Genomic DNA, 27,684 nt, shown 5'->3' on the forward strand with positions numbered 1-27,684 from the left:
GCAGACACCGGCTCAGAGCACTGTGTGTGTACACGCAGCGCAGAACAGGCTGGAGAGAAGTCAGCGCAGGAAGACGACCAGGGAAGGAACACTAGAAAGGTGCACCAGACTTGACCTCCGAACTACCCAGGATCGGCTGGGGCCCATCACAGTGGAACCCAGCTCTCCAAAGGCGGTCACTGACTAGTCGTGTTACCTTGGAACCTGCTACAGTGAGTAAAATCCTTGAGACTGCATCTGTGTGTCGCTACCTACTTCTACTCACATCTGCCCTGGGGTCCAGCTTTGCCTGTGGAGAGCTACACCAACCAAGCTGCGTCACCATCTTCACCGGGTGTCCCCATCTCGCAGCGGCGGCATGTAACTTGCCGCATACCACAGGTGGCGTTACAAACTACCATCCCCAGCATTTCTACTGTAACTGACACCGCTGGGGTCACGGAACCGAGCCTTACCGCCACCACAGCGTCCCAAAAACAGTACTGCAGCCCAGTAACGAGTAACAGCACAGCCCCGGTGTGGGCGTGTCACAACCCCACCCCAACCATTCAGAGAATTGGTAAATCTGCAGCTTGTGAGACGATTTTATCAAAACTGCAATAAGTAGACCAGTAGGAAACACATCGCTGGTATCATGGTCTCTGCCTCTACATCATGCGGCTCCCAGATGGGGTAGAGCAGAAACCTGGTGGAAGATTCCCTTTAAATACACAAAAGTGCAAATAAACTATGGGGTGGTCTTGATGATGGGCATGCTGGAGTCAAATGCTCCTCATTCTGAAGGGGTATACTTCATGAATCTGGAACATCTCACAAGTGGCCTGGTCCTCCGTGCGTTACACCAGATATCTCACGCCAATAAGATGGCATCTCGCACCCGTCGCTTCCCTGTCCCATCCAAGCACTGTCCATTTTGTTGCAACTGTGAGAAACTAGCTTTAAAACTGCAAAAGTCGAAAAACTTAGGCACATCTTGGAGTTGCGGCTAAATTTTGCGTTTTTTTAAAGCTTTCACACCAGAATTATGGTGTGAAAGCTTTGATGGATTGGGCCCAAAGTTACATAGTTACATAAGCTGAAAAAAGACCAATGTCCATATAGTTCAACCTTCCTCCAACAGTTATACATTTTGTCATTAAGTCATTTATTATCAACAATGTTGTGTGTACTAAGGAAATCATCCAGCCCTTTCTTAAAAGCTGTTATAGTATCTGCCATTACTACCTCTTGTGGTAGGGCATTCCACAGTCTGACTGCTCTAACTGTAAAGAACTCTTTGCTATTTAGCTGCTGGAATTTCTTTTCTTCCACTCACAGGGAATGCCCCCTGGTCCTTAGTATTGTCTTTGGAAGGAATAAGTCATGTGCCAGTCCTTTATATTGACCACACATGTATCTATACATATAAGTAAGATCTCCTCTAGCACGTTTTTTTTTTAAGCTAAACAAATCCAACTTTTTCAACCTCTCATCATATGGGCGGCCTCCATTCCTTGTAATAATCTAGTTGTTGCCTTTGAGCTGATTTTAACTTCTGAATGAAAATGTGGAGCTCAAAACTGGATCCCATATTCCAGATGTGGACTAAGGCTAGTTTCACACTTGCGTTGTGCGGCATCCGTTGCAATCCGCGGCCTTGAGGAATTACGGTAACCGTTGCAGGAATCCGTTTATTCCTCATAGGCTTCTATTAAGGGCGAATTGCAACGGACGGTCTTGCGTTGCATCCGCCCCGCGGCGCGTCAGTTGTTTTGTCGGTGACTGTCAGTGATCATCGGACAGAAAGAACGCATCATGTAACGTTTTTTGTTGCTGTAAAAAAACGCACTCCGCAGGATTCCGTTGGGTTCCATTAAGAGGCATACTGAATGTCAATGGTGATGGATTCCGTGGCCATGAGTTTGGCGATGGATTCTATTGCAGGATTCCGTGCTCAGCATGTCCAGCAGAACATTCTAAATCGTTTAAAAGCACTCATGGTCTCTCTCTCTCTGTCGGTTGGTCTCTGTCTCTCTGTCGGTCGGTCTCTCTCTCGGTCCCTATCTCTCTCTGTTGGTCTATCTCTCTCTCTCTGTCAATTTCAGACTCTCTCTCTCTCTGTTGGTCTGTCTCTCCCCCTCTCTCATACTCACCGATCACCGATGCGGCACTGCACGGCTGTCACACTGCTCTGGCGGCTTCTCCTGCTTTTGAAAATACCAGCTGCTCATTATTTCATCTCGTATTCACTGCTTCCCCGCCCACCGGTGCCTATGATTGGTTGCAGTAAGACGCGCCCCCACGCTGAGTGACAGCTGTCTCACTGCAACCAATCACAGCCGCCGGTTGGCGGGTCTATATCGTGCAGTACAATTGTTCTGCCTCCGCATTCAATCTGCCTTTATCATTTATTTGCTGTAAACTGATGTTTCATTTACAGGGTTCTACCTTGGCTCCTAGAGTTATACTTTGGATCCCTCTTGTGACCAAACTTAGTAGCACCAGCTCTGTAATAAATGTTTCTTTCTCCTCCTCCTTGCAATGCATTTTGGGAGAAGGCCTATTTCCTGCAGGGTCATAAGCAAAGCCAGTGTCTATCTTACATCCCCTTGTGTAAGCATCGCTGGTAAGGATTTCAATGTTTATTGCAATCTAAAACTCATGACTTTCACTGTGTTTAGTTAGCTGCCTTTCTAAATTAGGATTAAGCTGTTTGTAATCCGTATGTATATTGTGCAGGTATCTGCATCTGTTATGCATAAATGTACCCTGTTATATTTTGCATGTACTGATTTTATACATATCTGTTGTTCCAGTTTCACCATCAATCAGTCAATCTGAATATATCTACCTAAGTTTAATAAATGCACAGACTTCAAGCAACAGTCTAATTATTGAACTATGGTGGATAGGGTTTATCTGCCTGTCAAACTGCATATGCTCAGGCTACATATAGGGAGGACAGAACAACAATAAATAAATAATTTTAAAAAAAATGGCATGCGGTCCCCCCCAATTTTGATACTAGCCAAAATAAAGCCACACGGCTGAAGGCTGGTATTCTCAGGATGGGGAGCCCCACTTTATGGGGAGCCCCCCAGCCTAAAAATATCAGCCAGCAGCTGCCCATAATTGCTGCATCCATTAGATGACAATCCCGGGACTCTACCCGGCTCATCCCGAATTGCCCTGGTGTAGTGGCAATCGGAGTAATAAGGAGTTAATGGCAGCCCATAGCTGCCACTAAGTCCTAGGTTAATCATGGCATGCGTCTATAAGACACCCGCCATGATTAATCTGTAGTGAAAGTAAATAAACACAAACAACGAAAAATCCTTTATTTGAAATAAAAGACAAAAGAAACACCCTCTTTCACCACTTTATTAATCCCCAAATACCCCTGCAGGTCCGACGTAATCCACATGAGGTCCCAAGATGCTTTCAGCTCTGCTACATCGGAAGCTGACAGGAGCGGCCGTAGAACACCGCCGCTCTCTGTCAGCTCCATGCAGAAACTGAAGTGAATCATGCTGTCAGGGGTGACGTCACTCAGGTAGTGCATGTGTGTGTGCAGTGATGATGGGGGAGATAGTGCCTGCGTGTGTGCTGTGATGATGGGTGCGGTAGTGCCGGTGTATGTGCAGTGATGATGGGGGCGGTAGTGCCGGTGTGTGCGGTGATGATGGGGGCAGTAATGCTGGTGTGTGTGCAGTGATGAAAGGGGCGGTAGTGCTGGTGTTTGTGCAGTGATGATGGAGGCGGTAGTGCCAGTGTGTGTGCAGTGATAATGGGGGCTCACTCTCTTTCTCTCACTCTCTCTCAAAGAACGCAACACGTAATTTCACAGGAATCCGTTGCCTTTATTATCACACTATTTACAACGCATCAGTTACATACGTTACACAACGCATTGTGATGGATGCCGCACAACGCAAGTGTGAAAGTAGCCGTAAGTAAATAATAAATGGTCATTTACACTGCAAGATAATCGTGAATGAGTGTGGTTAAAAATGCTCATTTTACCTTTAGTCATTTCCCACAAAAGCTAAACCATTTCACAATATTAAAAAATTCAGCCTGAAATGATCAGATGAAGATCAAGGGAAGTACCCTAGTGATTACACTGTGCCAGTTTTGGGATACATGATGATGGGGGCCAAGATCTGATTGATCACATGTAGAAAGAAATTAGGCAGGGCTTCCTTTTCCAAGATAATGACATTAGCAAGGAAGGAGTGAGGAAAAGACTATAAAGAAAAGTACAGGTAGTTCTATTTTGGTTGTCAAAATCCAGAAGCAGTATGGAGGACATATTTGATCTTTCTTCAGATAATGGCTTTGTATTTCAAGAATATTTTGTGCCAAGAATGAGATCAGTTCCTGTCAGAACACAGCTGAGAAAATGTTCAGCTTTTGTTTGCGAAGAGTTTTGTAACCTGGTTTTTGACACAAAATACCCAGTTCGCTCATGGAGCCACATTACTGTCATCTGAAAAGTTGCATGGAAAGAAACACAGGATTAAATTCAACAAGATTCATGAATAAAAAAAGCTAAATATCCCCCATACTCACCATAAATATTCTATGAATAACACGGACAGACCAAGAGAAGACATTTTTATACCTCGATGGGGCCTCGCCACAAATCTTATTCCAGTGGGCACTGCGCAAACCTTTACCACTTCTTCAAAGCTTTTTATGCCAGGATTCTGGCCTAAAAACTTTGATGAATAGGGCACTATATATTCAGAACCATGAGGTGTTGAAAAAAATATACAGTATATATGGCTGTTCTCATGGACATGTACGGGGGCCAGATGGTTCGATAGTAAATCTTAAAAGGCAGCTTCACAGGTGCTCACCACTAGTAATGGACGAATAGTGAGACATTCAGGTTTGGATTATCTCAATGACTACCTAGTACTATTCCTGTTTTCATTATGAATAACGAACCTAACGCAAGTCAATGAGGAGCCCGAGCATTTTCTGGGAAATCTTTAAGAAAAATGCTTGGGTTCTCTATTGACGTTCATCAGGTTCATTACTTGTGATGAATACTGGAATAGTACTCGGTATTCGGTACGAATAATCCAAACCTGAATTTACACTATTCGCCCATCTCTATTCACCACCCATTTCAATAGAGAATGCAGCTAATAGGATTAAAATCGCTATTCTCCATGGTCTCCATAGCAACCATAAGGTACACTATCTTCTGCTATGAGCCTTGTTGGCCATTTTTATGCTTTTAATGTTTGTAATAGCCCCCATGTGTATTTTCACATATGAATATGAATATTCCTGACGCATTTTTCAGCTTTTTGGGTTTGTTTTTGCATGGTTACAAGAACACAGATAAGAATGCTTTCACATTGACTTAAACCCTAATGTATATATGATCATATGATTAACATTTGATCTATTCTGAAGCCAATCTCTAAAAGTGTTACTAAGTCTGCAAACACACTGAGTGTCTTATTGAGCAGTTCACAATAACCCCACTTACTAATGGTTAAAACCTGGTTTGGCTCATGTATCGCTGTTCTGCCTTTCTACTCTCCACCAATGAAGTGGGCTATTACGTCTTCTTCGTGTTGATGTTATTCTTGATTGGTTGGTTACTGATATACAGGGATCTTTTTACAGTTGTGTTGCCACCCTCAGATGAAGGCAGTGCCTTGAAATGCGCGTTGGGGCTTGGCACCATATACTGTAGTAGGTAAGGTCTATTTTGTTATTGTAATCACTAACTTTATGTCCTTTGTCATCATATTCCCTTGTTTTGAGGCTATGTTTTTTCCCTCGGGTTCCTATTTACTATATTAAAAAGCATCATGCAAATTCTGTATTATTTAAAAATTCAAGTTTTTGATGCTTTGTTATTACTTATTTAAATTAGGCCATTGGGTCATTTGCTTTTTACTGGTCTTACATAACATATTATTCCAGTGCACCCTATTTGTGATTATGGTCAAACAATCCAATTGTGGAACTTATTTTATTCTAAGATCTATTAAAGCATCTTCCCAGGGTTTTTTTTTCTAGCTCCGGAGTGGTGCTTTAAATCTAAGCCCCCTGCCTCCTGTCATATACTCCCCTTCTGGCGTCTTCACATTTAACCGATGCCATCTTGTGACAGTAACTTCAGACAGACTGGAAATCAGAAGTTACATCACAAGCTACTAATGCAACTCTATGAGAGCCAGAACAAGGCCAGGAACGAGGCTCTCATAAAGATACATTGAGTTGTGTCCTCAGGTGCACTCCATGAAACACTGGAGTGCGCTGGTATATCATAAATCGCCAAAACCAATAGAAGGTGAAGGCGATGGAAGTTGAATATGTGTCAGGGGGCAGGTAACTTAGATTTAAATCACCGCTCCAGTGGTGCAATAAAAAGAAACACTGGGGTGGTGCTTTAATTAAAATGTACTTTGTGGAATAACCTCTTTAAGTTTGTTTCCATATGAAAAGGTTCATCCCTATATTTGATAATAAGGAGAAACTAACTCAATTGTACACTTTTTTTTTAATAAATATCAAGGTTGACTAAGACTTCGTCCAAGTTTTTAAGTTTGTCCCTCTGTGTATTTGAGTTTCATATCGCTGCCTTAGAGCATCATAGAGGGACCCTTTCTTTCATTCTATCGAATCATATGGCTTAAACAGACTGTATTACAGATGTATTATATGGAATCTGATGGGGTATTATACAGAATCTGATTTAAGTCGAAAAAGTTCTGTATTTCTCTATATGAAATCAGTGGCATAAAAATGTTAATAGATTTCTATGCCTCATATCAATTGGAATTTGTACAGAATTGTAATATAAGTATTTGCATCAGGCCTAAGACTGTTACAGAGGATTGTTCCTGTAACTGGCTGTTTAGCAGTCAGCACAACTCCGATTGCTTCATTTGTTGTCCCAGAAATACCACTTCAATCCCATATACAGTGCCCTGCGAAAGTATTCGGCTCCCTTGAATTTTTCAACCTTTTCCCACATTTCAGGCTTCAAATATAAAGATAAAAATTTTAATGTTGTTGTGAACAATCAAAAGCAAGTGGGACACAATTGTGAAGTTGAACGAAAATTATTGCTTATTTTAAACTTTTTTAAAAAATAAATAACTGAAAATTGGAGCATGCAATATTATTTATCCCCGTTAAGTTAATACTTTGTAGCACCATATTTTGCTGCGATTACAGCAGCAAGTCGCTTGGGGTATGTGTCTATCAGTTTTGCACATCGAGAGACTGACATTCTTGCCCATTCTTCCTTTGACAACAGCTCAAGCTGAGTGAGGTTGGATGGAGAGCGTTTGAGAACAGCAGTTTTCAGCTCTTTCCACAGATTCTCAATTGGATTCAGGTCTGGACTTTGACTTGACCATTCTAACACCTGGATACGTTTATTTGTGAACCATTCCATTGTAGATTTTGCTTTATGTTTGAGATCATTGTCTTGTTGGAAGACAAATCTCCGTCCCAGTCTCAGGTCTTTTGCAGACTCCAACAGGTTTTCTTCAAGAATGGTCCTGTATTTGGCTCCATTCATCAATTTTAACCATCTTCCCTTTCCCTGCTGAAGAAAAGCAGGCCCAAACCATGATGCTGCCACCACCATGTTTGACAGTGGGGATGGTGTGTTCAGGGTGATGAGCTGTGTTGTTTTTACGCCAAACATATCGTTTGGCATTGTGCCCAAATAGTTCGATTTTGTTTTCATCTGACCAGGCACCTTCTTCCACATGTTTGGTGTGTCTCCCAGGTGGCTTGTGGCAAACTTTAAACAACACTTTTTATGGAAATCTTTGAGAAATGTCTCTCCTTGCCACTCTTCCATAAAGGCCAGATTTGTGCAGTGTACGACTGATTGTTGTCCTATGGACAGACTCTCCCACCTCAGCTGTAGATCTCTGCAGTTATTCCAGAGTAATCATGGGCCTCTTGGCTGTATCTCTGATCAGTCTTCTCCTTGTTTGAGATGAAAGTTTAGATGGTCGGCCGGGTCTTGGTAGATTTGCAGTAGTATGATATTCCTTCCATTTGAATATGATCGCTTGCACAGTGCTCCTTGGGATGTTTAAAGTTTTGGAAATCTTTTTGCAACAAAATCCAGCTTTAATCTTCTCCACAACAGTATCACGGGCCTGTCTGTTGTGTTCCTTGGTCTTCATAATGCTATCTGTGCTTTAAACAGAACACTGAGACTATTGCAGAGCAGGTGCATTTATATGGAGACTTGATTACACACATCAGTCATTTAGGACAACATTGGTCATTCAGAGATCCTCAATGAATTTCTGGAGTGAGTTTGCTGCACTGAAAGTAAAGGGGACAAATAATATTGCACGTCCCAATTTTCAGGTATTTATTTTTAAAAAAAGTTTAAAATAATCTAAAAATTTCTTTCAACTCCACAGTTGTGTCCCACTTGTTGTTGATTCTTCACCATAACATTAAAATTTTTATCTTTATGTTTGAAGCCTGAAATGTGGGAAAAGGTTGAAAAATTCAAGGGGGCCGAATACTTTCGCAAGGCACTATATATTGGATAAATATCGCACATAGGATGATTTGTTCAAATGATACCGCCACCGACATGCCAGACTAAGCTGACCAATAAGTGGCCGCTATTTAACAGAAACATGAGAAAAGTTAAGAATGAATGGTTTTCTCAACAGTTTGCCACTCAATGACACAAACTATTCCATTAACATCTGTATATGAATGCTGCAAAAAACCTATCCAAGTTAAAACTAAAAAAATATGCAATGCCAAGCTACATAAAGCACATCCTTTGATATATTAGACTAAAATCAACATTTAAAAAGGATTTTTGTGCTAGTAAAAGGATAAATATCCAAAACCCTAAAGCAGTACCTGGCATACTTTGAATGGAGTCCCTGTAGACTACACTTGTTAACATTTTTCATATCATATTCATCTATATTTCACTGTACAAACCAGAAATATATCAAGTGCTTTATGCTGCTAACAAAAAATAAAAGTCACCCACTTTGGCATGCATCATTTTTATGCAACTTTTTACCCCTTTACTTTTCAAAAGTGGCAAGTAGAGGTTGAGACTAACCACATTCTGACAAATTTACTATAATAATATAGTAACAATAAAGCAGGTGTATATCATGGCAAACAAGGAACTAAAGTTATACATTCATTAAAGAGATGTGCACCAAAGGAAATTTGTCAGGGGCAATATGCTCCAGGACCGCGAGCAGTTCTGGGTGCATATTGCTAAACCCTGCCTAACTGTCCCTGTATCTAGTAGCATACATAAAGAGATCTGTAGAAAAAATATTTCTAAAGATCCCATATGATATGCTAATGAGCGCAGGGGCTAGTCGCAAGGGCGTTATATCCCTTGACTAGTCCACCCTCTTAGCATGTTAGCATACCCACAGGGCTTATGGTTAGTGTGCATGATCAGAAATCCCAGCCCTTTCGGTCATGAGCACTAGACGTCTCTGAAGCGAGAACATGTACACCTGGCTTCATAGTGCGCATGACCAAAAGTGCGGGCATTCTGATCATGCGCAGTGACCCTAAGCACGGTATCTGAAGCGGTGACAATGGACACAAGTACACGCATCACCGCTGATGACACTAGGCAATGTGCATTGAATAGCATGTTAACACGCCCACAGGTCATGCTAACATGTTAAGAGGGTGGACTAGTCGGGGGAAATAACGTCCTTGAGACTAGTCCCGTTGCTCATTAGTATAATATAAAGGATCTTTAGAAATACTTTTTCTAAAGATCTCTTTATGTATGCTACTAGATACAGGGACTGTTAGGCAGGGATTAGAAATATGCACCCAGAACTGCTAGTTGTTCTGGGTGCATATTGCACCTGACAGGTTCCCTTTAATAAATCTGGCTGCACTACACATCAGTTTTACATATATAAGGCCCTGTGTGCACACTGCGATTTTTACCGCAGTTTTGCCGCGGTTTTGCAGTCTAAGTAAGTCTTCCCTGGTGACTTTAAGAGAGACAAACACACAAGGTATTTTAAATCAGCCCTTGACTATATATACGTCATGCCTGGCACACACCTAGTCGAAAATGTCACGTGAAACCTCAGCTGGGCTTGTCATGACATTTGACATGTTTTATTACTGCAACAAGAACATGATGGCCTTGTGTGATAATTTAAATAGTCTATATCACAAAGTTACATTTTAAGACATTTGGAAAGTCAGATATAGCGTCACAGAGTATATGATAAAAAAGAAAATTTGTATCAATGTGATATAATTATACCAATCCTGTGACAGTACAAAATATACACAAATAGATAAAAGGAAAAGACTGAAAATAAAATACTGATTCTTTAAATGCCATACATGTCTAACTGTGTTTTATTAACTCTGTGACAAGAAAATGTCAAGGACTGCTTGACCAATACCTAACACTATCTACCCTGCCAAGACCTCAAGGGAAGCCAGTAATATTATCCTCCCTAAATGTGAGCCGTATGGCCATAAAAAGACTCATGCTAAATGCTACATTGTTACTAGTATAGGGTCAGGCCAATTTACCTATGATAAAAGCAGAATAAGTAACCAATCCAATATTGGCTTAGAACCTCAAAGATAATCCCCATTAAGTAAAAGCCTACACGAACAAAAACAACATAAATGATAGTAAATATTTTTGGAAATGTGGACTGATTTTTAGCTCATTGATTTATTATCCTTATTTTGACCTTGAGTATTAGAACTTTCTACAATTTAACTTCTCAAAGTTAACTAAATAGTGTGCAAATTCTTGACTTGTAAATATCTGGGCATTTTTGGCATCAACTCCAAGCTGTGAAGGTACAAGAAGTTTCCAAAGGTCTAAGGTACAGAGAAGGGAGCCAGCCTAGTAAAAATCTCTGTAGGGTTCTTAAGTTACCCATAGAGCATTTGGCTGCAGTCTATATTCATCTAATTCTCGGGAGGTTAGCCCTGCTGTCTCAGCAGTATTCCCTTGCAGACATCTTCAATTACAGGACAAACATTTCATGACTTAAGTAAAAGTAATTATGTATTACTATGTTATATTAAAGCAAAAATAAATTACAATTTCTAATATTTTACAGAAATTCTCTCCGATGCCCAAATAGCGGACATCATCTTATTAGCCATAATTATCCATACCTTGTAGGAGAAAGTGATAGGCCAATGTAGTGGTCTCCTCTTCCAGTTGCTGTGATCTGAATGTCCTTCTCTGTTTGATTTTGTCTTGGTTTCTTGGGGTTCTGTATGGCAGAGGAGCAGCACTGAGAAGGACGTGTGCACTGGGGTGTCTGCACAGCACAAAGTGCTGATGCAAAGTGCAGTATATTTGACTCTTGGATGTTGCTTGCAGTGGCATCCTGGAGTTTATTAATAGTAAAAGGAGTAAGGGGGATCTCAGATGGCAAGAGCACAGAAGAGGGAAGGAAAAAAGGTGTGTCTCAGCAACTCCTCAAGTCCATTAAATCTTAGTTTATACTATGACGTAAATCAGCATTCAATATTTATTTTTTTTTATCTAGAGGCTAAATAAAATAGTTTAAGTATAAGAAGTTAGCTAATATAAAGTATATGACATCAGCATACCTGTTTACTAGATTTAAATTATGCCAATAGTTCTGGGCGGCTGAGTGACTTAAAAGCGATGTCCCAAGATCACAACTTAACACCTATCCACAGGACAGGTGGTAAGTGTTCAAGCGCTCGGAAACACACCAATCACGACAATTTGAGTCCTGATTCCCCAGTTGAAATGGAGTGAGGGTCAAGTATGCATACTGCCTCTCTTTTTAATGTTTATGGGACTTACTACAATAGCTAAGTGTTGTACTCAGGTATCTACATCAGTCCCATAGCAGCAGAGCATATGCTGCACCTCGCTCAATTCACCTGGTTCCCCCATGGTCAAAAAAGAAAGAAGTTGGACCATACAAGTCATATACAGTTAGTAGCATCATATTTTCTTAATGATGATTTCTTATTAGTGTCACGGGTGTGTGTCATGGATGACAGACAGTCATGTGGTTTCTGTCCATAGAAGGTCACAGTATTTGGCTAAGCAGAATGCGCCCTGACTTTCCATTATTCCTGCTGTCAGTATTCATTGGTATAGGTAGCTTTCCTGCTGGATTCATCTCTCTCCCTTTTTGACTCAACAGTAGCTCACCTTCCACGCAGCTGCTGATCATCAGCATTCTCTTTGTGCTTAATACCCCTTCCTTCTTTGAACTGGTGCTGGTGATATTTTCAGTTAATTCCATCAGAGGTTGCAAGCAGGTGGCTTGTACTCCTCTGTGTTATCATTACTGAAAACTTTGCTGAACTCCTACCTGTCATTTGTGGATCAGTAGGTCATGCATTTTTCCCATGTTCCTCCTTGTGTCGTCTATAGTGTTTAGTGGGGTTGACGCTAGGTATACCTAGGGTCAGGTATCCGGCTCTGCGCATATGTGTGGAACCTATCGAGGGTGGTAAGGGACCCCAAAAACCAGCAGTAGGTTTGGTCAGGGGTCACCATTTTCCCTTTCACTAGACACAAGGTTTCCTTTTCCTTCCCTATCGCCGTTTGCTCGGTACTTCCATGTACCTAGTGTGACAATTAGCCCTTGTCCATATGATATTTAAGAGCATATATATATATATATATATATATATACGGCACTGACATTTTGTTGATCAGAACTTCCAGCACTTCCAGTCATGTGCACCAGATCTCTCTGAAGCCGTGACTCGTACACCCGACTTCATAGTGCACATGACCGGAAGTGCTAGTGTGACGCCCTGGACTATTCGGGTCGTCACAGGGTTCTGCACAATCTGCCCTCCCCGTGCAGGGCTAAAACCCCCATGGTTCTGAGTCTCTGTCCTGCAGTACTGCCTCCACCAGCCTTCACAAATCCTAGATGCACTTTGCACCACACCTGTCAGGCATACCAGTGGGCTGCTTAAGTAGGAATAGGGCCACCCACCTAGGGGTCAGACAGGGAGGTGGGAGGTGTCAGAGTAGTCGAGTAGTAACCTTCGAGCTGCGAGGCGCTCTGAGGAAGCTGGGAGTTGTAGCTCCCAGGGGAGAAGTAGACTAGGTCGCAGATGGTGGTCTGGACCTAGAGGAGTCAGACCCCCGGTCGCAGGGGATTGAGTCTAGGTGCCTGGAACCCGTCAAGGAGGACGGTCAGCAGCCTGGTCCCATCACCGGTCCGGTACCGAAGGCACGTCAGGGTACGCAGACCCTAGGTCGGGGAGAAGCTTCAGGCGACCCAGCAATTAACCTGCGGAGGACAGGGCCTTTATGGACTGTTCCCACGAAGCTCAGAGATCGGGGGCACTAGCGCAACGAGGGGGATAGGGCTTTCCTAGAAAGCAGCCCACTGAAATCCCAAGCATGAACTCCTGAGAGCAGGCTCCTTCACTTAGCCATAGTGGGGAGCGGGGCCTGGAAAGCTCCAAGCTACCGGGCCACAACGGACAATCTAAATTTTTGCGCTAGGAGGCGGGTCCCGGACCACCAGGCAGTGCTACAGGGGACAGGACCTAGACGAACTCCCCTCAAGAGACAGAAGCAGTCAGAGACTTGGTTTACCCTATTGTCAGCGTCTGCTTCATTGCTGAGTGAGTACCCGACTGACCCCTGAACTGCATCCTCGCATCCCTATCCAGAGTCCCGGGCCTACCCCTACCCGTGGAGGGTAATGTCATCTGGCTGCCCCACTCCATCACCCCTGGTACTCCCAACGGCAGCGGCGGTACTGCCAATTACCGTACACCATGGGTAGCGTCACAAACTATATCTATCCCCTGTAAATAACCCCCTTTTTCATTTGAGTGTGGCCCCTAGCCCCCGGGTCCATAGACCCTTGAGCCACGAGTAATCATCGCCCCCGGATCCGAGCAGTTCGATCCGCTGCAGGGGCGGCACACTAGGACTTCTGATCATGTGCACTGCCCGGGGTCTGATGCGGTGGCAACAAACACAGGTAGGTACATCACCGCTGATGATGCTAGGCAAAGGGCATTGAATAGCATGTTAGTACATCCCTGTGAGCGTGCTAACATGCTAAGAGGGCGGAATGAATGCAGAATCTAAAGCCCTTGTGACTAGTCCCTGCACTTATTAGCATATCATAAAGGATCTTTACAAATATTTTTCTAAAGATCTCTTTATGTATGCTACTAGATACAGGGACTGTTAGGCAGGGATTAGCAATAAGTACCCAGAACTGCTTGTGTCTGCGTGCATATTGTACCTGACAGGTTTCCTTTAACATGAACAGTGGAGGTCAAGATAAGGTTTGGAAGACCAAGCAAAATTCCTGTGAGAGCTGCTTGCAGGATTGCTAGAGGAAAGTCAGAACCCACACTTTACTGCAAAAGACCTTCAGGAAGACTTATCAGACTCTGGAGTTGTGGTACATTGTTCTACTGATTAGATACACCTGCACAAATATGGCCTTCATGGAAGAGTCATAAGAAGAAACCTCTCCTGCGTCCTCACCATAAAATTCAGCGTCAGAAGTATAAAAAAATCATCTATACAAGCTGATGCATTTTGGAAATAAGTTCTGTGGGCCCAAGAAGTTAAAATAAAACTTTGGCTAAAATTATCAAAGGGGTGTGTGGAGAAAATGGCCCAGAATTTCAGGAAAAAACATATTGCCAATCATTAAGCATGTCGGTGTATCAATCATGCTTTTGGGTTGTGTTGCATCCAATGGAAAGGAGAACATTTCACGTGTAGAGGGAAGAATGGATTCCATGAAATTTCAACAAATTCTTGATACAAACATTTACAGCATTTGTAAAAAAGTTGAAATGAGGATGGCATCTACAAATGGATAATGATCCTAAATACATCAAAATCCACAATAGACTGCTCCAAAAGACAGAAGCTGAAGGTCTTACAATGATCCTGATCTGAACATCATTGAATTTCTGTGGCTAGACATCCATAGAGCAGTGCATGCAAGATGAGCCAGGAATCTCACAGAACTGGAAGACTTTTCCAAGGAGGAATATTTGAAAATCCCTCAAACAAGAATTGAAAGACACTTGGCTGGCTACAAAAAGCGTTTACAAGGGAGTACTACTAGGTACTAACCATGTAGGATGCCCAAACTTTTGCATCAGCCCATTTTCCTTTTTGTGTTGATTTAACCTCTTCAGCAACCTGCAATTTTCTGTATTTTGTCTTTTCCTCCCCTTCTTCCAGGGTCCATAACTTTTTTTATTTTTTTTTCTGTCAATATAGCAATATGAGGTATGAGACCTGTTTTTGCAATATGAGTTGTATTTTTTTTTTTTTTATTAAACTTTTAAACATAACAGAAAGGGAAGCAATAACTTGTTCAAAGAATTAGACAGTGTACATGACATTGATATGCTCAACATTCGAGCAGTGTACCTTGCAGATTACTATAGTGGTAGTTACAACCTTTTTAATTTAAGCTATATGAAAAAAAAGGAAAAGAAGACATGTACACAAAGAGACAATGAGCAATGAGTGAGAATGTGAACCACTCCACAATTATGCCTCTGTGATGGTATCAGCCACCGATTCCATATAATGCACATTAAGTAATTGCTGATGTCCCTAAAGCCCCCAATGTCCCCCCCAGGTCTTCCAGACAGTACCATTCCGTATGGCGAAAAGGACTGACTATTTTCAGGATTTCCTGAGGACTATAGTGGAACCCTATAAACTGTTTCCACAGCGGAAAAACTTTCCCTGCTGATTTTTCTTTGCTCCTTTCAGCTTCTAGCAATTCCAGCCCTAATAATTGTTTCATTTGAGATATTATTGATCCCATTGATGGAATATTTGGTTTAAGCCACTCGCTAAAAAGATTTCGTAAAGCCACAATTAAAAAATGTGTGTATATTTCTAGGGATCTTCACTTTGTCTATCCCAAGTTGAGATTCAGATTCAGGGGGACGAAGCTGATGGAAAAGCAAAGCCTGTGGCGATTGTGGAAGTTTTGTTCCCCAACATGCCTGGATCTGGTCTCTTATTAGCTTCCAGTAAGTTACTACTTCTGTGCATTCCCACACCCCGTGCCAAAGGTTTGTAAAGGGCACCTTGCATTTAGGACATGCTGTAATTCTGTCAGGGCAGCTATGGGAAGGCGGGATGTTAAATCCATACAGCGCTGTGTGCATGAGTTTAAAATAAGTCTCCCTCCATCTCTCACACCAGATGGATTTTCTCACCCGTTCCCACCCTTGCAGTATTGTCTCAGCTATATCCAGATCTCCAGTCCACCTCTCCCATGTCCTGAACAGTTTACTGTGTCTTGCTTTCAAAAATTTGTGTCTTATGTTACCATACAGTGAGGAAATGATCACCATCTGGGTGCATTGGCCAATAATTTCATCTAGGGCATGAGAGGTAGCTTCCTTTTCTAACTGTCTGAGTCTGGATTGACAGAAAGACCGGAGCTGCAGGACCTGCATGAAATGCTTACTATGTATCTGAAATTTGAGCATGATTTCTTGTGGAGACATCCATTTTTTATCCTCTAAACTCATAATACTCCCCGCTTTCCGTAAATGGTCACTTGTCTGTCCAATTACCGCCCTGACCTCTGCTCCCTGGGGGAATTTGGGGTGGCCAAATATTGGCATATGTTTAGAGATCAAGAAGGGGAGTTGGAAAGCTTTCCTTACTATTTTCCAGCACATTATAGTGTCCCTTAGTAGAAAGGAGGATTTTACCGACTGTGGCAGTTTGGCTTGTTTAGTGTGGATAAGAGCGGTTAGGTCCCAGGGGGCGGCTAACTGTCGTTCTAGATGTGTGTTTGAGTAACAACTCGTGTCGTGCATCCAATCCACCACATGCCTGAACAAAGAGGCGATATTGTAAGCCCGTATGTTTGGGAAATTAACCCCTCCTTCATTTCTTGATAGCATCAATTTTTCTACAGCGATTCTGGGTCTTTTACCTGTCCAAATAAAGTGTGTAAAGGCCTTCTTCAATTTGTTTATGTCTGAGTGTTTTAAAATCAGGGGTAGGGTTTGCAAGGGGTATAGGAGTCTGGCAAAGCTAATCATTTTGATCAAATGACATCTACCCAGAAGGGATATTGGTAAGTGATGCCACCTTTGCAATTCCTCCAATATTTTACCTATCAGGGGGGTATAGTTTAGTGAGTATAATTGATCTGGTCGCCTCCCTATCTTTATACCCAAATACGATATATGTGACTTTGAGACACGGAGCTCCAAACCCAGCTTCCTCCAGTGCTCCAGGGGTGTTTTTTCTCCTAGTTCTAAAAGTTCGCTTTTGTTAATATTGATCTTGTAGCCCGAGTATTCCCCAAATTTCTGAATAAAATCAAAAATATCTCTTAACTGTGCTAGTGGTCGTGACAGGAACAATATGACATCATCTGCAAAAAGAGCAATTTTGACTATATCCTTGCTTACTTTAATTCCGTCAAATAGATCAGTCTCCTCCACATATCTAGCAAAGGGTTCCATGGCCAGGTTAAATAGCAATGGTGACATTGGACAGCCCTGTCTGGTCCCTTTGTGTAGGTGAAAAGGAGCAGAGAGGAATCCAGGAGTATGTATTCTGGCTGTAGGGCTGTTGTATACCCCGTTCAAGTATGTTCTAAATTTGCCTTTTAAATTGAAAGTGTCCAGTGTCGCCCCCAACCATTCCCAACTGACATTATCAAATGCTTTCTCTGCATCTAGAGTTAGGAGAGCTGGTCTGTCACCTGAGTATTGCTGTCGTCCCACCACATCCAACACTGTCAAAACCTTCCTTATGTTCTTAACTGCAGCCCTCCCTTTAACAAACCCCACCTGAGCCGGTTTCACCAACTGAGGAAGCACCCCTGCCAAACGCTCAGCCATTATTTTAGACATAATTTTTTGGTCTAGGTCAATTAGTGAAATAGGTCTGTAGGAGCTTGCCTCTAGGGGGTCCTTTCCTTGTTTCGGTATTACTTTGATGTACGTCTCTTTGGATCTGACTGGAATGTCCCCTGTTGTCAAAATAGTGTTGTAATAAGCGGTCAATGTCGGGGAAATCTGTTCTTTAAGTGCCTTATAAAACTCCCCACTATATCCATCAGGACCGGGTGCCTTCCCATTCTGAAGATGACTAATAGTTTGGTTTGCCTCCTCTTCCTTAATATCCGCATTAATTACATCCAGCTGCTCCTGTGTAAGTTTTGGGAGAGATAAATGTTGGAGGAAGGATCTGCCCTCTGTTATGTTGGTGTGTGAGGATTTATATAGGTCTTTATAAAAGTCTTGTAGTATGGCATTTATGTTTTTGGGATCGGAAGTTACCTTTCCTTGTCTATCTTTTATTCTGACTATGGGAGATACTTTAGAGTGCCCCTTCGCTAATCTCGCCAATAATTTACCCGCCTTGTTACCATATCTGAGTAATTCAACTTCTTGTCTAGTTCGATACATCTGCTCCCTTCTGTCTAACCACATCTCAAACTCTTGTTTGACCAGTTTCCAATGTTCTCTATTTTGAGCTGAGGGATTCTGCAAGAACTCCGTGTAAGCTTGTCTGAGTTTTGCACTTGATTCAGAATACCCCTCCTTCACCTTTTTCTTGAGGGAAGAGACATACATTAAAATTCTGCCTCTCAGCACAGTCTTTGCCGTATTCCAAAACAGAGCAGTTTGATCTATGTGTTCTCTGTTGTCAAATATAAACTCCTCCCACCAGCAGCGCAATTTGTCATTAAATCCCTCATCCTTCGTAAGGAAGGCTGGAAACCTCCATATAAAGTCTGTCCCCCTAACCACCTTGTCCGTCAGTTCCATACCCACTGGGGCATGGTCTGATATGACCAAATCATATATTTCAACCGATTTCAGTCTATTCAATAAACTCTCAGAGGTCAAAAGATAATCGATCCTTGACCAGGATTGGTGGACATGGGAAAAATGAGTAAACTCTCTAGCGTCAGGATGTAGCCAGCGCCAGACATCCCTCAACCCAGTCTGGTTAAGAAGAGAAGGGAGTGCATTTTCTTCTCTATGAGGGGCCCTGCTCTGGCTCCTTCTGTCCTCATCTATTTTATGTATTGTGTTAAAGTCACCACCGGTGATTATCAGAGGTGAATTGTCAAGAATAATCTTCCTTTCTATATCTTCAAAGAAGGATTTATTTGAACTATTAGGACCATAGATGTTTTGTATAGAATAGGTTTCTCCCCCATGATCTATAGTGACCCGAACCCACCTCCCCTGGTCGTCACACTCCTGGGACAATAGCTGAAAAGCAAAATTCCGGTGGAATAAGATCACTACCCCTGCATGTCTCCCCTGTGCTGCCGAACCCACTACAGTCCCAACCCAGAATCTTTTAAGTCTGAAAAAATCTTCTTTTCCCAAATGAGTTTCCTGAAGAAGAACGATATCTGGGGAGAATCGTTTGAGGTGTCTCAATACCTTAGATCTTTTATTCGGGGACCTCAGGCCTTTTACATTCCAGGAAATGATAATCATAAGGGTCCCTGTGGAATCTATTTACTGCTTTTTACTGGTCGCTTGTGGAGGTGTTGCACAGCACTCTGAGTCTCTCAGTGACTCTTAAAAGAAAGAAGAAGATGTTAGAAGAAGAAACAAAAAACTAGAAAAACACAGCAAAGCAATCAACACTTAGTCAACAGTAACTTTAAATTCGTAGTGCACTGAAGTGTGTTCCCAACTCTACACACCACCAAAAGTGCTCTGGACTTCACTTTTTTCTGAAGATGAGTGTGCTTGGTTACACAATCATAATAAAGAAGCTCATCTTGCACCATAGGAAATAGATACAAAAGAATACCAGGGTGCCGTCCATATCTCTTACTTACACCCACCCAATTTGACCAAGTCGGTTATTTCGTTACTTCCCTCGCCGAACCACAGGATACATCCCCAAGGAAGGAGGGTATAGATTGTGTGGACAAGCATCCCCCGGCTCGGCGAGTCACCCATGTCCCAAGGCAGCCCATAATCCTCCCCCACTAGATCCCTGCCAACCTTTGCTCACAAAGATAGTTTGTTCAATAACTTGATATCCCCACCAAGACACTGCTGCATAACTCCAGTCTATTAAAAGGAAAAGTAGGTAAGAGGATGAATCAAGGCGTCCGACAGACCGTCACTGAGGTTTTTCATCTTCTGTGGTCCGTAGATCTCTGAGATTTCGGTGACCGTTCGTCCCCCTTCCGATCTCTTCTTCTCTCTGCAATTTTTGCCGATTGTAATATTTTTTCCATGTCTCTTTCTGCATCCTTTGCCGAGTTGTAAACAATACTGGTGCCATCCTTTTGAAAAATCCTCAGCAGGGCCGGATACTGAAGCGTAAAACTTCTTTTGGCTTGAAATAGGGAGACACAAATCTTGCTAAAGGCTCTTCTCCGCTTGGCCACGTCTGCAGAGTAATCCTCGAATAAGAGGAGCCTCATACCTCTTATGATCAGTGGTTGAGTTTGCTGTCTATAAGCCCTTATGATGTCAAATTTATCGTTATAGTCTAGAAATTTCATAATCACTTGGCGTGGTCTTATTGCCTGATCTCCGGATTCTCGATTATGGGAACGAAGGTCTGGGCCCACCCTGTGAGCTCTTTCAACTCTACATCCTCTGTTGATTCCCAAGGCTGTCGGCAGATCCCTTTCACACAAGCGTTGCAGTTCGGCAGTCGGGACCGCTTCAGATAGCCCCACTAATCTTAGATTGCTGCGTCTGGATCTATTTTCGAGATCTTCAACTTTGTCTGTTAGTCGTTTTGTCTCTGCAACAGTTTCTTCCAGCTGTGAGGACATTTGTTTATTTTCCTCCTCCAGAGATGACACCCTCTGCTGCAGTTCCTCTATCTGTCCTTTATGTTTGTTTAGTTCTCCCCGGAAGTTATGGAGGGCATTCTGGATAGCTTGCTCCAAGGTTTTCTGAATCCCTGGCATGATGTTGGCTGTGACCTCCGCCGCCATATTTTTGTAGTCTATCGTTTGCGGTTGCTGGGCATCCTCCCTGCTGCCATCATTAGGATTGTTTATTGAGGCATCACTGAAGGCACTGTGGAGCGATTGAGATACCTCTGCAAGGACTTGTTCCTCCAAAGGGCTTGATGCCATATCTCCCTCCCTTTTGCTGCCTGCTCTGACCTCTGCTTGGCGATAATGGTCTGATTTTTGCGCGCTACGTAGAAGGTAGCGATCCATAGGTCGCTGGTCCGCTGGCTGGGAGAAAAGTTCCTCTTTATCAGGAGGGGAATACCCAGTTGAAAATTGAGGATCCTGTTTTAGGATTTATTTATTTACTTCCAGTCCTCTCAGAAGCCAGCAACCATTACATTGGGTGCAGTTCTTTATGTTGGCCACTGGGGGAGAGTGTTATTTGAGATTTTTTTTTTTTCTTCAAAGTGAGGTGCTATGACTGCCTCAGTCCACCAGATGTCGCTCTTTTCCCCAAACAGCAATTCTTGAGTTGTATTTTTAAATGAAATCATTCTTTCTTCCCAATATTTTACTGGAAAATGGGAAAAAATGCAGTGAAATTGCAAAAAATAGTGCAATTGCACAATTGTTTTTTGGGCTTTTTATTTACTATGTTCACTATATAGTAAAACGGACCTGGCAATATGATTCCTCAGGTCAGGTCAGTAGTATCGGTACCGGGAAGGAACAACCACGGGAAGGGCAGTCTCCAGTCCAGTTGACTGGAGACTGCCCTTCCCGTGGTTGTTCCTTCCCGGTGAAAGACCTGGCTAGTTTCCTGCCAGCGTTGAGAAACACGTGATGGTGTCTCCGCGGCTTTCTTATTTGCATACTTCCCAGGGGGCAATGCTCTAGAATCACTGCGTTGAGAAACACGTGATGGTGTCTCCGCAGTGGATATGTTGATCTCCCTAAGGTCAACAATGCTTGCTTAAGTAGTCTTATACTAGGCATTGCCCCCACTAGCCAGATTCCTACTCCACACTGATGAGGGGCAAATACCCCGAAACGGCTGTCTGTGGATGGATACCATGTTTGGTATAGGTGGTCTCCTTGACTGGAGACTGCCCTTCCCGTGGTTGTTCCTTCCCGGTGAAAGACCTGGCTAGTTTCCTGCCAGCGTTGAGAAACACGTGATGGTGTCTCCGCGGCTTTCTTATTTGCATACTTCCCAGGGGGCAATGCTCTAGAATCACTGCGTTGAGAAACACGTGATGGTGTCTCCGCAGTGGATATGTTGATCTCCCTAAGGTCAACAATGCTTGCTTAAGTAGTCTTATACTAGGCATTGCCCCCACTAGCCAGATTCCTACTCCACACTGATGAGGGGCAAATACCCCGAAACGGCTGTCTGTGGATGGATACCATGTTTGGTATAGGTGGTCTCCTTGACTGGAGACTGCCCTTCCCGTGGTTGTTCCTTCCCGGTGAAAGACCTGGCTAGTTTCCTGCCAGCGTTGAGAAACACGTGATGGTGTCTCCGCGGCTTTCTTATTTGCATACTTCCCAGGGGGCAATGCTCTAGAATCACTGCGTTGAGAAACACGTGATGGTGTCTCCGCAGTTGATATGTTGATCTCCCTAAGGTCAACAATGCTTGCTTAAGTAGTCTTATACTAGGCATTGCCCCCACTAGCCAGATTCCTACTCCACACTGATGAGGGGCAAATACCCCGAAACGGCTGTCTGTGGATGGATACCATGTTTGGTATAGGTGGTCTCCTTGACTGGAGACTGCCCTTCCCGTGGTTGTTCCTTCCCGGTGAAAGATCTGGCTAGTTTCCTGCCAGCGTTGAGAAACACGTGATGGTGTCTCCGCGGCTTTCTTATTATTATTATTAGTAGCTGGCACTGAGGCTGTCCGCGGGAGCCGAGCTCCCAAGCAGGGGGAGGAGTCTGAAGACCACGCTCTGTACTGGGAGCGGCAACAGAGGCAGCTCAAGAAGGAGATAGCTTCCCAGGAGAAAAGAAAGGCAGAGGTGTTGTCCCGGACATATCAAGAGAAAGACCACCTCCGGCAAGCCACCTTCCGGGTACGGGGCCCGATTTACTGTGGGCAGGTCCGCCATTTTAATCCCCAAAAGGGGTGGGGTTTCATTTACGAGCTGGGCATGGACGCAGAAATCTTTGTGTCCCGGAGGGATGTAGCCCCTCTTCTGCCCACTGGTCATCCGGATCGAGACCTGGAGCCCGGAGATATGGTCTCGTATACCCGACACTGTAGAGAAAGGGGGTGGTTTGCCCTGGATGTGAAAAAGTGTGTGAAGATAGATGGGCAGCTGTGCCTCCACCCCCCTCCACCATCTCCATCTACAGAAAGAGAGTAAGGTAGCGGTTTCCCAGCTACCCACTTGTTTATCCCGTTAAAAATTCCAGTTTTAATTATGGACCAAGGCTGAGAACTGGCAGGCCAACCCAAAAACATTTGGGCCTTGTAAATAAACCTAATCCACTTCCTTGCTATGCACCAGCACGGCCTCTGGAGAGGCTGATTGGAGGAAGGTCCTGCGGTGGAGTAGGCCGAGGCCCAGTCACTACTGAAACTGGTGACTAACCTCCAGGCAAGGAGTCCCCGGACCATGGGACCCATGACAAGGACTGTCGGGTAAGGAACTTTTGACCCGGCCCGTGTGGGCGTCACCCGGAACTGTGTTTGGACTTGGGAAAGGGGTGCCCACCAGTTTTAGAGGTGGCACCAGGGAACAGGTTTGCTTGGGTGGCGGGTGCAGCTGGAAAGAGGTTAGTTTGCAACGTTTAAGAAGTGTGCCTCCCATAAAGGGAAGAAATGTTTTAATGTTTTTATACCATCTTTTACTTGTTACCCCTTTTCTTCCCGTTTGCAGTTGCAGAAAAATAAACATTGGTGGTCGGACAGCCCGCGGACGGTCTGTATTAAACCAAGGGAGAATGTGACGCCCTGGTGCCGCCAGGTGGTCACACACAAAATAGGGCCCCACACAACACCATCCCTCACAGGGTTACAACAGAGCCAACAAAACCTTAGTCACCCCCACCAGGGTAGGAAATGCACACCAGGTGGCGGAACCAGGCGGAAGGGCAACGCTGACCTAGGGGTCTAGAGAACCCGGGGTGGGGAAAAGAGCAGTTTCTGTTGGAAGTTCAGTTGAGCTGAGTTGGAGGAAAGAGGAGAAAGTCTAGTTCAAGTGAAGCTAGAGAGGAAAGGCGTCGGGGTTGGAGCCCCGGTGTACTGGCTAGGTGGCAGATGGTGGTCCGTGTCTGTCAGGAGATGGGAAGACAGCTGTCGGAGATCCGAGATGGACCGGGACAGTGTATGAGCCCGCCGGTTCCGACCCCAGAGAACCGACCCGGAAACCATGCACAGAAGGGGTACCTGGACCCTGAAGCAGAGATTGAAACCACCGGCTTTGTTAATTAACCAGTTTAGGACAGGATTACAGGTCCTGTCCCACCCAAAGTCCCAAAAGCAGACCAGCAGTCCAACGCGGGGGATAGGGCATCCGTCAGGGCCTCTTTAGATCCCAAGGGTCAGCATCTGCGGGCAAGGCTTCCACCCGTAGTTCTGGGAGCGGACTCCCATGTTCTATACTGAGAAGTCCAAGGAGAACTAAAACTAGTGCAGAGGAAAGTGACACAGACCATCACCCCGGGTGAGGGACCAGAATACACACGGCCACGGCGGCCGGCCACCAACACCTTGGTTTACCATTGGACTCGTGTGATTCATTTGACTGTGAGTACACCAGCATCCCCTGGTCTGACCGGGTGCGCCGGCCCCTGCAATCACCATCCTCAGCACAGAGACACTGGGCCCCGGGGCATCCATCCCTACCCATGGAGGGGTTAATATCCAGCTGCTATCCCATCGCCCCCGGGTGCTCCCTAACAGCAGCAGTGGTGCTACATCTCACCACACACCGTGGGTGGCGTCACCAAGTGATTACGGCAATCCCCGTATATATACGTCCCTCTTTATTTGAAGTGTCCGCGCGACCCCCGAGTCCGGAAAATCCCGCAAGCCACACTGCGGATCCGGATCCAAGCAGCCCGGCTGCTGCTGACGTGGGGGCGACACATATACATGCCACAGTTTACTGTACTGCTGCAGGGAACCATACCTGGAGCTTTGTTCCACTATGACCAGCTCTTTTTGTGCTAGTCCATGCTGTTAACTGTAGTAACCCAGCAAACACCTCTGACATAACTCAAGGCCTTTTAATCTGACTCAGGCTGTCTTGGGCTGTCTATTTAAAGAGAATGCATGTTTGTCAGGTGTTGCTTTACCTTCAACCAGGTTTCCAATTCTTTAATGCTTTTGTTGTCTACCATTCAACTACCAGTGTTTATTTCCCAGTTCAGTTCAGTTGTAGTTCACACCTATCATTCTGCAATCAAGGTACGCATCTCTTCTAGCAAGTTTTTAGTTTGCTTATTCATCTATTACTGCTGTGTGCAACTTCATCTCTGCAGGCTAGAATCAGTTTGCCATTACATCTCTGCTGGTAATCATTTGTCTGCTGCAAGTCCCAGATTGTTTATACATTTACTGTTAGGCGGGCTTTACATGCTGCGACATCGCTAGCAATTGCTAGCGATGTCGAGCGCGATAGCACCCACCCCCGTCGCACGGCCGATATGTGGTGATCGCTGCCGTAGCGAACATTATCGCTACGGCAGTGTCACCTGCTCTGCGACGTCGCTGTGACCGGCGAACCGCCTCTTTTCTAAGGGGGCGGTTCATTCAGCGTCACAGCGACGTCACAGCAGTGTCACTGAACCGCCGCCCAATAGAAAAGGAAGGGAGAAGATGAGCGGCCGGGACATGCCGCCCACCTCCTTCCTTCCTCCTTTTCCGGTGGACGGAGGTAAGGAGATGTTTGTCGTTCCAGTGGTGTCACACATAGCGATGTGTGCTGCCGCAGGAACGACAAACAACATCGTACCTGCAGCAGCACCGATATTATGGAAATGAACGACATGTCAACGAGCAACGATTTTGCACGTTTTTGCGCTCGTTGATCGTCGCTCATTTGTGTTACACGCTGCGATGTCTCTACCGGCGCCGGATGTGCGTCACTAACGTCGTGACCCCGACGATATATCGGCAGCGATGTCACAGCATGTAAAGTACCCCTTACTGTGTGTATCCTCACACCTAGTCCTACTTCATCTGTTGCTTTGTGCTCCGCTTGTCATACTTCACTGTCCTGGACCTTTGGGAAAACTAGTAAAGCTTCTTCATCTCCTTCAGCCTGTGCTTCTCACCCTGACCGACGACTTAGAGAATACAACTCACTAGGTGTGTATCTACATTAATAAGCCATTGCTTCTTCACTTACCAAACAGCAAACAAGTTGCTGCTCTAAGCAGCAGATTAAAAAAAAACAGTACAGGAGAAAATTCCAAGTGAGATGAAATGAAAATATACGGTAATTCTTCCATTATTAGTATGGGGAGGGGGGGTAGTTTACACTATGGATGGTAAAAATGGAAATGGACATATGATCTCCATGCCATTATAATTACAGTGTGTGAAAAATATTCAAAAAATTGTAAAATAAACATGTTGTTCTTTGTAATAATTTTCTGGGATTATTACTTTAATGGAGAACTCTAGAAGAGAGTAGAAAAAGCACACACAATAGGGCCGTACCATTTAAAAAGAACATCACTGAGGGGAGGATGTGCTCATCTGTTGGTGTTGTGGAGGCTCGGATGTTTTATCCTTCAGCCTTCTTCAGGTATAATTGAGAGAAAAAAAGATGTATAACATGTATATACACCTTTTTTTCTCTCAATTACACCTGAAGAAGGCTGAAGGATAAAACATCCGATCCGAAACACGTTGTATAATTAACCATATTTTAATTATACAAATAAAATATCTCCTTACTTATTTGTATATTGGTCTAGTCATATAACCGAAAATCATCTAATATGTTCCACCATTGGTAGCAGGAGCGCCGCAAGACTGGTAATTGCCTTTGGGACTTTTTTCACTAAGTGGACCTGCTGGAGGGCTCCTGTATAGTATCCAGTACGATTGCTGTAAACTGCACCATAACCCTATTGGAAAGGGGATCAACTCCTCTTGAATTATACCAGGCTTTCTAACCTCTAAACCACGTGAGAGTTTCACTATTTCAACACCTTTATATATGATACAGGCAATGTATGAAAACCTGGCATTCTATAGAATTCCTAGGCAATGTATACAATCCCTGTCGTTTTCAGGCAAGGTATGAAATATCTGTGTTGTTCTAAACTTTTCCAAGGCATTACATAAAATGTTAAATAAACAAATCCGTAAGGAAAAGGACACTTAAGGTCCAGTCACACTAAGCAACTTACCAGCGATCCCAACAACGATAGGGATCGCTGGTAAGTTGCTAGGAGGTTGCTGGTGAGATGTCACACTGCAACGCTCCAGCAATCCCACCAGCAACCTGACCTGGCAGGGATCGCTGGAGCGTGGCTACACGAGTTGCTGGTGAGCTCACCAGCAACCAGTGACCAGCCCCCAGCGCCGCGTGGAAGATGCTGCGCTTGGTAACTAAGGTAAATATCGGGTAACCAACCCGATATTTACCTTGGTTACCAGCTCACGCAGCTACACGTGCAGAGAGCAGGGAGCAGCGCACACCACTTAGCGCTGGCTCCCTGCTCTCCTAGTACAGCACACATCGGGTTAATTACCCGATGTGTGCTGCAGCTACATGTGCACAGAGCAGGGAGCAGCGCACAA

The 27,684-nt window shown here is 44.1% G+C and overlaps 1 protein-coding gene across 1 annotated transcript in view; it reads right to left on the reverse strand.

Annotated features, from left to right (window-relative positions):
• MYOZ1 (myozenin 1) overlaps positions 1-11,343 on the reverse strand; it is a 48,611-nt gene extending 37,268 nt beyond the window's left edge. Inside the window, exon 1 of the mRNA XM_075348836.1 lies at positions 11,152-11,343. The gene's annotated coding sequence lies outside the window, so the exon portion shown is untranslated. The remainder of the gene's footprint in view (positions 1-11,151) is intronic.
• Between the last annotated feature and the right edge of the window lie 16,341 nt (positions 11,344-27,684).

Source organism: Anomaloglossus baeobatrachus, chromosome 5 (assembly GCF_048569485.1).
Source record: "Anomaloglossus baeobatrachus isolate aAnoBae1 chromosome 5, aAnoBae1.hap1, whole genome shotgun sequence".
Classification (NCBI taxonomy): domain Eukaryota; kingdom Metazoa; phylum Chordata; class Amphibia; order Anura; family Aromobatidae; genus Anomaloglossus; species Anomaloglossus baeobatrachus.